This window comes from Aethalodelphis obliquidens, unplaced genomic scaffold (genome assembly GCF_003676395.1).
Source record: "Aethalodelphis obliquidens isolate GAN/ISIS:26980383/991018 unplaced genomic scaffold, ASM367639v1 scaffold5, whole genome shotgun sequence".
Classification (NCBI taxonomy): Eukaryota; Metazoa; Chordata; class Mammalia; order Artiodactyla; family Delphinidae; genus Aethalodelphis; species Aethalodelphis obliquidens.
This window is the reverse complement of record NW_020837949.1, coordinates 34,407,458-34,423,511: the sequence shown is the minus strand read 5'-3', so window position 1 is coordinate 34,423,511 and position 16,054 is coordinate 34,407,458. Positions and strand designations below refer to the sequence as shown.

General features: G+C 37.4%; 1 non-coding gene across 1 annotated transcript; it reads left to right on the top strand.

Moving 5' to 3' along the window:
- Positions 1–480: 480 nt before the first annotated feature.
- LOC113618603 (U4 spliceosomal RNA) lies at positions 481–617 on the top strand. Its single transcript, XR_003432042.1, has one exon. It is a non-coding gene; the product is annotated as a U4 spliceosomal RNA (small nuclear RNA).
- Positions 618–16,054: the final 15,437 nt, after the last annotated feature.

Sequence of the window (16,054 nt, the reverse complement as noted above, 5' to 3'; positions counted from 1 at the left end):
TCTCTCTTTAACTTCATAACTTATAAAATGGGTAGAATAATACCCCTATGCTTTATAAACATTGTTTTCAGGTTGCAGAGGGTGAAACACATCAAGCACTTACTAGCTTGATGGTCATATTCTAGGAACTCAAATAACTGTGAGCATTATTATTATAATAACAATTAAAATATCTTTCAGTAGGTCTCTATGTATGTAACTATTTGTGAATTCACATAAAGATAAATTATCATGTGGAGCAGTTATAGAATAATTTTCAATATACTTGAAAAAATAGTTAAAAGATTTGTAGATAATATGAAGAAATGAGTATTTCAGATAATGTAGTGAAAAGCTGTTTATATGCAATATTTTGCTTAATCTTCAGAAAAACCTTCTGAATAGGTATTATTAACTCCTTTTTACAGGTGTGAAATCTGGGTCTCAGTAGGAACATCCATGACCTGTCCCAGCAAAATCAGACAGAAGTTAGTGAAGCTCAGCTTTGCACAGTGGCTCTATCTTAGCTAATGAGGTTTATCCGAGGTGCAATTATTGCTAATTGAAAACTTTTCTCTAACGCTGAAAGGGTGTGACATATAGTCAGCCTTGGCAATGTTTGAGAGTCTCTACAGAGACTGAATTAAAAAAAAAAAAAAAAGTTAGGGAAGCTGGAGCTCAAACTCAGGCTTTCACTTCAATCCAGTGTTCTTTCCAGTCTGCCACACGTGAATTTCAGGGATTTTTAACTGGCCGTTCCTGCTTGTTAAGCTCTAAAACAAATCACAACATAGAAATATTGTGTGCCGTACTATTTATTTTATTACCTTCTATTTTTCAATAAATAACAAACTGTAATGATATACTTGGGGCTCTTAACTTTCATTATTCGTAATTCAACACCTAATTCTCTCCCACTCCTGAGGCTCCTCTTACAACACAGACGATATGTCAGCTGCTCTCTGAGGGACATCATTAGACACGGTGAGAGTAAGTCCTTGCTATGTCTCCTGTAACGATGGGAGCTTGTTGTTCATTCCTTTTAAAAGGATCCCCTCTCTTCCTCTCAGATTGCAAATCAAAACTTGATAGACTTCTTTACTAATGCTTCATTTTTTCCCCATAGATACTGTCAATTTTGTAATTAAATACAGTTTTCTCCTTGATGTCTCAAGCTTAGAGCACATTTTAAGTTCATCCTTTGCAAGTGGATACCACCTCGTGTATCTTGTGTCTTGCCCTCATTCCTGGTTCCTTCTTTCTTTCCTCCTTCCTGTTCTTTTCCTTCCATTCTTCCTACAAGTTGGATATTATTTTTATTTTGCTACACTGTATCTTTGTATATACCTAAAATCCTTCTTGAACAAATCAGTCAAGCAGTGGTGGCTTTTGTATGTAATTAACCATCTGATTTCAGGATACCTGGCTGTTCCAAAGAAAAACCCAGAGATGTCATGTTCTTTATTTTGTTTTGGTTCACCCAGCTGACTTACAGGGTAACAACCTTGGGATCTAAAAATAAGAGATTCAGCACTGCTTCTGAGCAGCAAATATGCTCATAAAGTGATTAAGTATCCCTGCAGAAAGTTGTAAGCAAGTTTGTCTATGTGAGAATTATTAAGCCACAGAACACTTTGTTGAGGAAAAAGTAGGGAGAAAATAAAGCCTTTCTTATTAGTCATTTGAAAAAGAAAACTAGACAAGGCATTAAAAATTATACCATGGAAAAACTGCTCTGCTAAAAACTGGATTGACTGGAAAACGCAAGACTGTTAGTGAAATCTCCCATTCATAAATCAAATGATTGGATGAAGATTCTGCTTAGCAAAAAAATAATAATTATTATTCCTTTACATAATATGTTAGTCTCTCACAAAACATGTATTTAAAATATTTCAAATAGTGCCATCCAACTGCCTTCCTTTTCCACTGACCTCCTACCCAGCACCTTTAGATTGGGCAGCAGGAGATGCTGTAGTGAACATATTATCTTTATAATTTCACAAGCCCCTCAGCTGGAGTTCAGGATCAATTCTCACAATTTAATCCTATCTGCCAAAGAATTTTTAAACTACATAACTGACAAATAACCTGAGCTGTAATTTATGGATCTTTCCTCCGTGGGAAATAGTTACAGCTGGTTTTTAATACAAATTGCCTTACAGTGTTGTAAAAGCTGAGTGATCTTACCAAGACCAACTGACTCCAGAAACAGAAACAAAAAAATAAAACACAAGAGCAACATCAAAACAGTTGCTAAGCCTTGTGTCTCTAATAAAGGACAAATTCTGGATCTAGTTACATATTTCATCCTCAGCCTAATCTTATTATGTTTGTTTGTTGTTTTTTTTTAACATTTCATTGATACTCTTCCAATTCTTCTCCCAAAAAGGTATTATGGTCACATCATTGTTTATTTTCCTGATTGGAATATTATTGCTTTAGTAAAAAATTCTATGTAATGCATTTAGATAGTGACATTCTTTGAGTTGCACATGTATACAGTTGACCCTTGAAAAACATGGGTTTGAATAGTGCTGGTTCACTTACGCATGGGATTCTTCAATAGTAAGTACTACAGTACTACATGATCCAGGGATGGTTGAATCCAGGGATGCAGAACGATGGATATGGAGAATGACTGTAAGTTATATTTGGATTTTCAACTGCGGGAAGTGTTGGCACCCCTGACCCCTGCGTCGTTCAAGGGTCAACTGTATTTGGAAAAGATGTCAATTTTTTGCCTCATTTATGTGTCAAAACTCCATAATGCCTATCTAGTTCCCCACGTATCCAGTTGCTTATTCGACATGCACATCCAGGCTCTTCAAAAGATGGACAGCAGATCTAAAACTGCATTCATCATCATCTTTCCCTATACCTCGTCCTCTTTCCATGGTCCTATTTCACTGAATTCCATGGCTATTTTGCTTTCCCTCACTGAGTACATTCAATCCAATACCTCCTCTAAAGCTCGGAACTCCATCCTCTCTCCTTCCCCAGTGCTGTTGCAGCCTCTCACCTGGATTAATGCACATGGGCTCCTGTGATGGTTTATTTTATGTCAACTTGACTGGGCTAAGGGATCCCGGATAGCTGATAAAACATTATTTCTGGGTGTGTCTGTGAGGATGTCTCTGGAAGAGATTAGCATTTCATTCAGTAGACTGAGTAAAGAGATTCACCCTCACCAATGTGGGGTGCGTCATCCAATCTGTTAAGGGCCTGAATAGAATAAAAAAACGTGGAACAAGGGCAAATTCTCTCTGTTTCCTTGAGCTGGGACCTCCATCTTTGCCTGCCCTCAGACATCGAAGCCCCAGGTTCTTGGGCCTTTAGTTTCCGGGACTTAATGCTAGTAAGCAGCCCACCCCTCTCTACCTTGGGTTCTCAGGCCTTTGGAATTGAACTGAATTATTATAGCACCAGCTTTCCTGGTTCTTCAGCTTGCAGGGAGCAGACTGTGGGACTTCTCGGCCTCCATATCCCTGTGAACTTGTTCCTATAATTAATCTCCTTTTATGTAAATCTTTATATCCTATTGGTTCTGTTTCTCTGGAGAACCCTGACTAAGACAGCTCCCAACCTTGACTCTTCTCCTAGATTTTAGTCTTCCATTCTTTCCATTCATTCTCCAAAGGCAACCAGAAAGACCATCCCAAAGAGTCGACACAATCATGTCAGCCCCCAGTTTAAAACCCTTTGGTGTGGTTGTTGGTTTATTTCTTTTTATTCTTTTAGAAGTTTTAAGCTCCTGACATAGTTACAGGGCTCTTCCAGACTTGCTTTCTTCCTCAGCCTCACCCTTCACCTTCTGATGTCCATGATGATAGTCTTACCAAGTTACGTTTATTGTTATGAGGGCTTATATTCCCTTTGGCTCATTTTTGCTCCTACTCAGGCAAGAAATTTTCTTCCAATGACCCTTCCTCTACCAAGGCTCATTTAAGTGCCCCTGCAAGGTACGAGGATATGACTTTTCCTGCTATACTACTCATCCCACTGTACTTTTATTGTTTATTTCTTGTTTGTGTCTCATCCACTAGACTATAAGCAATGTGTCCTGTTCATCTGCAAACGCACAGCACCCAACGTGTCATTCAAGTCATACATTTTCAAGGCAATTTTGCTTCTGACTCTTCAGCTTTCTTTTCATATTTCTTCAATAACAATTCACGTTATAGCTTCATTGTTTAAAAGATTTTTTAAAGTACTAACAGATACATTAAAGATTCAACTGCATATGAAATATAAAATATACTAGATGACTATTCAATTTTGGCAAAAATTTAAACATACTCTGATTATGGGGACATCAAAAATAAGCTATAATTTGCTAAAGATATTTATGTACTACTAAAACCAAGATCTTTCAAAATCTTAGAGTATTTCCAGGTTGTGCCATTTCTTCTGTGTTTTTTTTTCCCTCCTTGGCAAGAATTGTTTTTTTTCCCTATTGAACATAAAATGTAGTCACTTTTTTTTTTTTTTTTTTGCAGTACGCAGGCATCTCAGTGTTGTGGCCTCTCCCGTTGCGGAGCACAGGCTCCGGACGCGCAGGCTCAGTGGCCTTGGCTCACGGGCCTAGCCGCTCCGCGGCATGTGGGATCTTCCCGGACCGGGTCACGAACCCATGTCCCATGTATCGGCAGGCGAACTCTCAACCACTGCGCCACCAGGGAAGCCCTATAGTCACTATTAACTTGATTATATGCTTCAAATGATAAAGCTAAAAAACGACTTTAAGAAGTTTTTCTTCTGCCCCTGGATAAGGCTATACTTAAAACTTTCCAAAGATAAATCTGTTTAAGAACAATCTTAGAGCTTCCCTGGTAGCACAGTGGTTGAGAGTCCACCTGCCGATGCAGGGGATATGGGTTCGGCCCCGGTCCGGGAAGATCTCACATGCTGCAGAGCGGCTGGGCCCGTGAGCCATGGTCGCTGAGCCTGCGCGTCTGGAGCCTGTGCTCCGCAATGGGAGAGGCCACAACAGCAGAGGCCCGTGTACCGCAAAAAAAAACCCAACCAAACAAACAGACAAAAGAACAATCTTAGAATGTATGTTTTAGGAGCAATATAACATGAACATTAATTATAACCGGAATGTATGTGAAGATAGAATACAATTCATTTATTCAGGCAATGAGTGATACTGCTTAACATTATATAAAATACTACAATGCATTTTATAGTAGACTCCTAAATAACTTCCTTTAAATACTGAAATATTTATGTATACATTCAGATAGCAAAGAAAAAATATTGGTCACATTTTTCCATTTGGGAAACTTTAGTGTTTCTTTGAGGAACATGATAAAAATCTCAGTTTAACAAATAGTGTAAGTTTGTAGTTCATTCCCGGCTCTGTGACTTTTCCTGTTTAGTTTTTAGCTTACTTGGTTACATAACCATTGCTTTTGCTTAAAGGTCAGCCAAGAGTAAAGTTATATCTTGCTGGAGGTGAGATGTAAACAATGTCTGATCTTGCCCTGCCATTTTTCTTAAATCTTCCACAGAGCTGGGTGAAATTGTGCCAGTATTCATAAAAGAAGATTATGTTTTAGAATCTGTATTGTATTATTCAATAAATATTTCAAGGTGTCTGCAAACAGGGATTAATGGGTATTATATTTCAGGAAACCAGAAAGGTATCAACCTGAAGAATTAAATAAAACACTCATGTCTGATGCTCATATAAACTGTAACTTAAAATAAAATGTGTGTAAACTTCCTTTTCCTTTTGTTTCATTTTCCTGTCATAAGGTAATACAGAATAAAATGAAATGAGACCAAAATGAAAGGAGATTAAAAAAAACTAAATCTGACCTTCACAATGAAAAGTAATACCTCTCTTCAATCATCATTGTTAATAGTCAGCGATGGCGTCTGCATGCAATTAAAACATCTGGATGAAAAATGCATGGTTCAGAGTCTCAGTGGCACACTGCACATCAGTGCAATTGGAGACATCTGGACATGAAGGGACAGTACTGTAAAGTTTTTCAACTGAAATTTGTGGTGAGATATATATTAAAACATTCAATCATATTAAAAATGATTGGATTCTATGGAAATTTCTTGGCTTTTAAAACACATTCTATTTATGTCATCACTGTACATGTTAAGTTGGATCTTCATTCAATACTTAAGGGAATCATTAGTGATCTTAAATGGTTTTTTATCTGCTGTAAAACTCCTACCAAGAGCCTAGCTGAATGCCCTATCCCCGTGTTTCTGTCTCTGTTCCTGCTCTAGAAAATTCCGCAAGCAGGGCAGCTACTACTGCCTAGAACATCCTTTTGTCATTTAAGATGTCTTTTATCCTCATAATAATCAAATTCATTTTTATTTTTTAAATTAAAAAAATTTAAAGATTAGCTCCTCTCCTTCAATTGTAACCTAGACCTTGAGCAGAGAAAAAAAATAATGTGTACTTAAAATCTCTTCTAAGTGTTATTTTCATTGATTTTTCCTTCTAAGAAGAGTCATATTTTTCAAACATTCCAGGTCACATTCTGGCCTAGTGTTAAGAACTCTAGGAAGGACTAGATCCTGACTAATTCTCCTTTTCGTATTTTTCTTTTCTCTCTCTCCTTTCCTTCCTTCCTTTCTTTTTTTTATGTCCAAGTAATTTTTTATTGAGATTTAATTGACATATAACATCATATTAATTTCAGGCATACAACATAATGATTCCGTATGTGTTTATATTGTGAAATGATCACCACGTCAAATCTAGTTAACATCCATCCAAGTGATTTTTATGCACGTTAAAGCTTGAGAGGCAAGGCTTAGGTAAGTGACTCTCAGCCCAGGCTCCCAATGAGGATCACATGTGGGGTTTTAAGAACTCTTGTCACCTGTGCCCTCCCCCACAGAGTCTGTCAATTTGTCTGGGCGGGAACACCAATGTTGTTTTAATTAAGTGCTCCAGGTGATTCTAAGGTGAGGCCACGGTTAAGGGTGGGGTCACGAGTATATTAGGAGAGTTGAGTCAAGCCCGTAGTCCAAGCGGAGGTAACAGAAGTCTGCTCTACGTGGGTCTGTTACGGGCAGGACAGTGTTGCCCACATTATCCAGGCTGTAGCAGAATTTGGGGGCATCTAGTGGGAAGAGAGGGCCCCTGGAGACAGTGAAGAAGGAACTCAAAGTTTAATCTTCATGTAGGAGCTCATTGTTTCTGAATTTCTCCTGAGACAACAGGAAAGAGGGTATTTCAAGTTCCTTCTTCCCGTGGGTGTGAGAGCAGCGAAGGGTCTGTGCTGAAGCCTTTAAAGTCATGTTCTCAAGATGCATTTGTGACTTCTCCACCTTATCTCACCTGAGGAGGAAACCCAGTGAAGGAAAAATAAGAAATGGAAGGTTCTCAGGTAAATGTCGTGTCCTGGGTTGCGGGCAGTGTTCTCTTTTCCTCCTGAAATGCTGCGGTCTTAGAACGTGCTAATGTTTGCTTCTGTTTCTCTGCTGTTAACAAGTTTGATTTCAACTACTTTTTTTCTTTCTCTTTCTGTGACAGTCAAGTGATCTTCAGAACACTTCTGCCCTTTATCCCAGAGCCTTCTCTCCATTTTCTCCATTCAGACTTCTAATATGCCTTGAGCAATTCTTACTGCTAATGAATGACCTAAAACTACCAAAAATGTTCCCTTTGCGTCAAATCAACTTGGGAACGTGTTGATATCCAAGATTCCTGTGTGAGATGAGGTGGGGTCCTGGGATTTCAGTGAAGAAGGAGATCGTGTCGTTTTTAGATCTCATCTGGCTGCTCCGTCAGCTCTGGGTAGACAAGGATTAAGAAAATCCATGTCGGGCTTCCCTGGTGGTGCAGTGGTTGAGAGTCCGCCTGCCGACGCAGGGGACTCGGGTTCGTGCCCCGGTCTGGGAAGATCCTACGTGCCGCGGAGCGGCTGGGCCCGTGAGCCATGGCCGCTGAGCCTGTGCGTCCGGAGCCTGTGCTCCACAACGGGAGAGGCCACAGCAGTGAGAGGCCTGCGTAACGCAAAAAAAAAAAAAAAAAGAAAAAAAAGAAAATCCATGTCAAACAGGATGGCATTAATGGCCCAGAATAACTCACAACTTCCTGAAAAAGAAGAGTAATTAGGAGAGACAGAATCTCTATAACACTCAAGATTAATGACTTAAATACACTATTAGAGATTACAGAATACGGGCACTATATGTGGCTAGATATTTGAATAAAACTGATGTTTTTCATGATCAGATCTAGAGTATCATTTACTTGTTTTTCTGGCCAATAATGCCATAGCAGTGATTGCGTTCTTTGGGGAACGTTGATATCAATCTGCCCCATTACTGCTGATGTTAACTCCATACACTTGGTTCAAGTGCTCTCTGCCTGATTTCTCTACTACTCCTCTTTGTACTTTAAAAAAAATTACTTAAAAACCTAAAAATGTTCAAGGAAATGGATTTATGTTGAATTTTAAGATGCTACTTGTCCTATGAGACTCTTTTTTTGTGGTAGGAACCAAACGTTTTGAGCTTATAATTAACTGATAACAGTATCAGTGTACCTGTTCCTGTATGGTTCTACGCCTAAATCTTTCTCACACACGGTAACTTATTAGCTCAAAATTGGGTTCTGGTGGCAGCCAATTGCTCCCATTCTTGGCTGCCATTATCTTAGAAGATGAATCACCTTAAATACCCTCAGCTTGGTCTTTGGCTTCTGTTATCCCCATTTGAGACTTGCTGCAATTAGGTGTCCAGACCAGGGTCTCCCTAACATGCTTCCAGAGAGTCAAAGAGATGCCTTTAACAGAATCCATTAAAGTTAACATTAAACTTGGCATTGAAAAGAGAATCTAGGAAATGTACCTCACATATTTATCATTTTGGCTCATGGATAAGAAGCAAGAAAACAAAGCAAATAAATCTGAATTTGAGAAGATATTATCGTTGCCTAAACTCTGATGCTTTCCCTTTCATTTCCTATTCCTTGAAAGTGAAATTGCTATTTTGGGGGCTAACAGTTTCCAGCTATAGTTAACACAAGAATATTTGAAAATATCATCCTGAGCTAGTAGTAGTGTGAAAATCAGCAAGAAAGATGAACTTTCTCTTTGCATATCCAGAAACTCTTACTGGCAATCCCATTTGTCAATTTCCTTACTAAGTATAGCCTAACCTACTGCAATAGAACTTTAACCTCGGAGGAAAAAACTATGTATTATTTCTTGATATCCCTTCTTCCCTTTTTCTATAGTGATACAATTTGTGATTTTTTTAACTGAGCAGATGCTATCCAAAAAATAAAAACTACATTTTCCTGCCTTTGTTATCCAGGAGTCATCTAGTACATTTAGGTTCTGATAGATGGAATGAAAGGGAAAGTGGTATGTCCAACTTCTAAGATGTTTTCTTATTGAGAGAAGGTATGTTCTTCCTTTTCCACCTTCTGGCTGGCAGGAATGTGGACATGATGGCCAGAACTGGCACAGTCACCCTGGACATGAGATTATCTGGGCAATGTAGGTCATGGTAGAGCAACAGGATAGAAGGAGGCTGAGTCTCTGACATCTTGAAGTGACATACTGAATCTGGGTCATTGACCTCTGAACTTATTTGTATTTGAATCTTACCTGTGTATCATGCGTTGATAACAAAGAAGCAGAAATGATTGCTTTATAGTACCTAGTGTAATCAATACAATTGCTTCTCAGTAGCCTAGCCTATACACTAATGAATGAATCATTATAAAATTTTTATGGCATACCATATTATGGTCATATGCATAATACAGTATTGGAAACATTGTTGCATAAAAAAAACCCACTTACCTGTGATGATAAGCTGATAGGCAATTTCTCTATGAGAGGCATAGTGTACTATAATGTAATTCTTTCCAATCAAAGTTATAAGAAAACTAACACATTTTTATTAAATATCCCTCACCTTATGCCTATATAAGGATAGGCATACAAGTCTTGCACACAATGTTCTACATGATGAATACTTAGGCAATAATAATGATGACATAAAAACCTCTCATACAGTTCTTGCTGTGCAGTTATTAGATTTCCACATGCAGATGCTCACACACATACACAGTAGATAAGTTTATTAACTGTATGGCATGATGGCTATTTACTGTTCATTAAGTGGAAGTGGCATCAGAAGTTCTTTATCATCTCACATCGAGTAGGCTGAGGAGGAGGAAGAAGAGGGGTTGGTCTCGTTGTCTCAGGGGTGACAGAGGTGGAAGAGGTGGAAGCGGAGGAGGGAGAGGCAGGCACACTCAGCATTACTTTATGGAAGTACATCGTGATTTCTGTCTGACTTTATTGCTTTTTAATTTCTCTAAATATGTTTTTCTATAATACCAATCCTTCTTTCACCTCCAGCTTTAATTTCAGTACCAGTATCATAGAGGGGTACATGTCGTAAGAGAAGTCAAAAGCAGTCTTGAATAATAGGAACACTTTTGCCCGATTGTCTAACGTCAGTTTGTTTTCTGGCACTGCTTTCTCCGTCTTCTTCTTCGTGTGGCACTGGTTCAGAAGCACTCATCTCCATCAGGTTGTCTTCTGTGAATTCCTCTGGCGTGGTGTCTATTTGCTCTTCAATTCCTCCATCTTTTTGGCCATATCCACAATCTCTTTCATGGTTTCTTTGATTGGTTCTGTCCTAAATCCTTTGAAGTCATGCACAATGTCTGGACTGGACGCAGTTTTCTCCAGCAGGAATTTATTTTTTGGGGCTTGGTGGCTTTGACGGCTTTTTCTGTAACAGCAATGGCACTTCAATGGTGTAGTCCTTCCAGACCTTCATGATGTTCTCTCTATCTGGTTCTCTTCCATAGTGTTGACAATCCTTTACATAGTGTACCATGTGTAATGAGCTTTAAAGGTCCTTATGACCCCATGACCTAGAGGCTGAACTAGAGACGTGTTGGGGGACAAGTAGACCACTTGAGTGCCTTCGGTGTTGAACTCATGTGGTTCTGGGTGGCCAGGGACATTGTCTAATACCAAAACAACGTTAAAAGGCAGCCCCTTACTGGCAAGGTAATTGCTGACTTTAGGGACAAAGCATCAATGGAACCAATCCAGAAAAAGCTTTCTCATTGTCCAGAACGCTTGTTGCACAAGCGAAATACTGGCAGCTGGTATTGATCTTTTCCGTTCAAGGCTCAGAGGTCAGCAGCTTTGTAGATGAGGGCAGTCCTGATCACAAACCCAACTGCATTTGCACAGAACTTTAGTTTTAGCCTATCCCTTCCTGCCTTAAATCCTGCTGTTCACTTCTCTTCCTCACTAATAAGTAAATGTCTTTTGTGGTATTTTCCCCCAGAGTAGGGCACTTTAGTCTACATTAAAAACCTGTTCAGGCAGATATCCTTTCTCCACAATGATTGTCTTAATGGCATCTGGGAACTCCTCTGCTGATCTCTTGATTGGTAGAAGCTGCTTCTCCTGTTATATTGACATTTTTTTAAGCCAAATCTCTTTCTAGAATTATCAAACCATCCTTTCCTGGCATTAAATTCTTCAGCTTGAGAGTCATTTTTTTTTTTTGCTTTGAGTTGTCGTATAATAACTTTGCTTTTGCTCAAATTATATTAGAGTCTTATTGGTATGATTTTCTTATAGCAATCCTGCACCCACATAAGAGCTGCATTTCCAATATGAGAAAAAAGTGTTTCACCAAAAGTGCAAAGATTTTGCACCTACTGGCATAGCTGCAGTGACATCTTCATGAATTTCCTTTTCTTTTTTTTTTACAATGGTCCTCATGCTGGATTCACTTATCTTGAAAGGGTGGGCAACTGCAGCTGCAGACCTCAGTCTATGGTACATATCGAGCAATCCAACGTCTTCTTGTCATGTCGTGACTTTTCTCCTTGGGAATACTTGAAGCATTACTAGTGGCACTTTGTATGGTTTCGTGGTGCTATCCAAGGTTTACACTAAACACTATGAAAAATAGTTGAGAACTGCAAGAGATCAATTTTTACTGTGATATACAATTTACTGAAGAGAGAACTTCTCACATGGAGATGAGAAGCATCACATGGCGTTTTAAGCAGACACTTGCAATAGGAGCTCACTGCAACAGCAACAGAAGGCGGCTATGAAATTATTACAGTAGTACAGTATGCACTAGAGTTAACTTTATGCAGTTATGACATAATTCTGCACCTTTATGTTTGTTTCCATTTCTCTGAACTGCGAATGGTGCCGTATATGGTCTGTAAGTGTGGTGTGTGTAAGTTCTGATAAATTTTAATTTTTTGTAATAGATTTATGTGTTTTATGGCAGTAAATGATAAAATAAAGTAGTATCTACATATAACTTGGGTATTCATGACATACCTAACTTTTTCTTAGTTTTTGAATATTTCCAGGCTACACAATTCATCTGCAAGTTTTTTTCAGATTGCTTCAAATTTCCAAAAAACATTTAAATATATTTATTGAAAAAATCCATGTATAAGTGGATCCATGCAGTTCAAAGTTGTGCTGTTCAAGGCGTAACTGTATACATCTGATATATATCTTACGTATGTGAGATATATATAATATATATAAAATCATGTTTTCTTTATCCATTCATCCATCGATGGACTCTTAGTTTGTTTCCATGTTTTTGGCTATTGTCAATAGTGCTGCAGTCAACATGGGTGTGCAGATGTCTTTTTGAGTTATTGTTTTTGTTTCCTTCAAATAAATACCCAAAAGTGGAACTGCTGGATCATACGGTAGTTCTATTTTTTATTTTGTGAGGACCCTCCATACTATTTTCCATAGTGGCTGCACCAATTTGCTTTTCCACCAGCAGTGCACAAGAATTCCCTTTTCTCCAACCCTCACCAACACTTGTTATTTCTTGTCTTTTTGGTAATAGCCATTCTAACAGGTGTGAGGTGATATCTCATGGTTTTGCTTTGCGTTTCCTTCATGATTAGTGATGCTGAATACATTTTCATGTACATGTTGGCCATCGGTATGTCTCCTTTGGAAAATCTTTTCAGATCCTCTGCCCACTTTTTCATCAGGTTGTTTGTTTTTCTGTTACTGAGTTGTATGAGTTCTTTATATATTTTGGGTATTAATCCATTATTTGATATATGATTTACAAATACTTTCTCCCATTTGATAGGTTGCCTTTACATTTTGTTTACAAATTCATTTTTAGATATTATTCATCCTAGTGCTGGTCACTATAGTACATGAAATGGAACAAACAATGTTGTTTTTCTAGTTGTTTGGGAATGAAATTCAACTTAACAAGTTGTATTTATATAGATTGTAATAAAATGAAAAAATAGTTTATAAAACTATGGAATAGATAATTCTTACATAATATTAAGAAAGAAAAAAAATAGTCATTTCTTCCATGGCCTCTTCAGTATTTAAATTTATTCTCAACATAGACTTCCTTAAACATCCTACTCCAAATTTCTATAAAAGATAATCATTCACTTTCTCAGGTTCATGAATTACATTCTAAAAGTTCTTATGGTCCTTCTAAAACTTCTTTCACCTACAATATAGAAAAGCAGTTGGAATTCTATCCCTTCCATTTCATTTGTTAAGATTTTTAGAGATCTAGATTTGACCAACATCATGATGGAATCTTCAAATGAGCATAGTTTTCAGTTTTTATTAATCTAAAATATCCCAACCTCTGTCTTTGTTAATATTATTTATTGCACATTGGTTACACTGTTCTGTCTTGAGTTATAAATGTGATGTATGTTAAGTAGATTATTTACATACATCACCATTTTGAATAATCAAATGAGTTAGAATTTTTAAAATAGTAAAAATTGATGCATTTCAACTTTAAAAAAGAAAAAAAATGAAAAGAAAATGGAATCACAGTGTTAGTGTGACTATGTAACAAAAGATCTATGCTTGGGGGGAAAAAAGACCAGAAGGATATACCAAAATATTAATAGAATAAAAATCAGTTAAAATAGTATATACTGAAGAGTTTTAGACAGTGGTTACAAAATCTGTTCTTTGATTAGAATTACTAAAGAGTTTTTAAAAGACAGAATTGCCTGGACTCCATCTTGTATCTATTGAATTAGAATCCCTGTGGGTAGTGCCTGGTAATCTGTATTTTTAGAAAAGTTTCCAAGGGACGTTTTAGTCCATGGTTTTGTGTTTGGGACCTACCAGTCTAAAGAGTACAGCATCTATTCATTTCTCTCAAATATTTTGATTTGTAGAATTTCCTTATTAGAGCCAAAACTTAACATGACCTTCACTTTTATTGAGAATGGCTATAAGAAATGACGACTTATAGAGCATTTCTGAATATTTTGCAAAATTAGCACTAAGGAGAGGATCGGTAGATATGCATTAAGTCTGGTAAGTGGAGTGAGAGTTCTTGTGCTCCAGGCATTTGTTCTGAGGCTAACTTAAAAGGTGAAGGTCAACATGAATGAAGACCATCAAACTTAGAGTTTTGACATTTTAATTACAAAATGTCCATGAGGTTTATGCATGTGCTAAAAGGGTTAATTTGTTGCACATAAATATTTTTAATATATCAACATTTTTATAATTCTGCTTTTCCCTTCATTTTTTAATATATTAGGGACTAAGAAAACTGATGTGGCCTGGACCTCCCTCAGCTTTGAATGACCCTAGCTAACAAATATCTTTTAGTTAATGTCTCATGATAAGAATTTCAGTTGAAAATCAGATAATTAAAAAGTTGTCTATCTTGAAGAATTGTGAGACTGGGAGTGAACATAAATGCTGATCCAAGTTCAAAGACTGACAAGAATAAAAGTAGATACTCAGCTTTAGGTTTCTTTTTCCTTGCTTTATACCCCTGACCCAGCAAACCAGCAGAACAGATATTCTGTGAGCTCAGAGAACCATGAAGGTGGATATACATCTCCTTGTTGCCTCCCTTGCTCTCACAGAGACCCTGAATTTCAGCGGTCACCTTTGCAGACTTAGGGATCAGTTCAGTGAGAGGAGTCCAGGGCCAGGTATTTCTGCTTTTCCTATTTTTTTTCTTTTTTTTGGCTCCACCCTGCACGGCATGCGAGATCATAGTTCCCTGACCAGGGATCGAACTCTTGCCGCCTGCAGTGGAAGCCCAGAGTCTTAAACACTGGACTGCCAGGGAAATCCCTCTGCTCTGCTTTTTCTATACTGGGTTCAGTGGAACTGGCATACAGGGTCCTCCTTGAGTCGTCACTATGCTATAATCACATACTTCATGGTCAGGCCCAGAATGTGTCTGATCAAGCCTACCCCAAGGCAGTAACTCATCATGCCATCATGTTGCCCTTTTCCTTGGCTGCTTGGATCTTTGGTACTGTTTTCACGTTCGATCTCAGTGTGCATATTCCATGATGGCAGTAACTTAGTCGTGTTCTTCATTGAATCTCTAGCATCTTTAATCATGCTTGGTCCAGAGTATGTTCAATAATTATTTGTTAAATAAATGAATGAATGCAGGAGCTTCTCTTAACCTTAAAAATTAACTTTAAAATTTTATAACAGGTCTTTTTGTTGTTCCTTTGAAAAAGCCTCCTCAACCTATTTCTTTTCTTTTTTTCTAAAAATTAAGGTGTACCATGATACATATCTTAGTTATTTTTTACTTTTAATTTTTGTTCATTAATCTACCATCTTCACTATGTACAAAACAGTATACTGGGCACTTGGGGAAATACAAAATATACAGAACACATAACCTATAATGAGATGTTAAAAACCATTTCTTCACCTGCATATTTTTGAATGAACTATACTTAATAAAGTGTTAGAATATTTATAAATGGAATTTCCATACAAGTATACATTTATTGGTAAGTAGATTAGGAAATAATTATGTAACTCAAGTTTGATGTTAGTTAAAAATTATAATTACTCAAATCATAAGGTAATAAACTTTCAATGTAAAAGATTTAATACAATGTAAAATAACAAAAAAAACCCAAAACACAGGGTAAACCAGGAAAGTTTCTCTTCTATCCCTAACTCCCTATTTATAATCACTTCCAAAGAAATAACTAAAGAAACAGTTAATCGTTTGGGAGTATTTCATCCATTATACTTTCTATGCACTTATGTTAGTACTG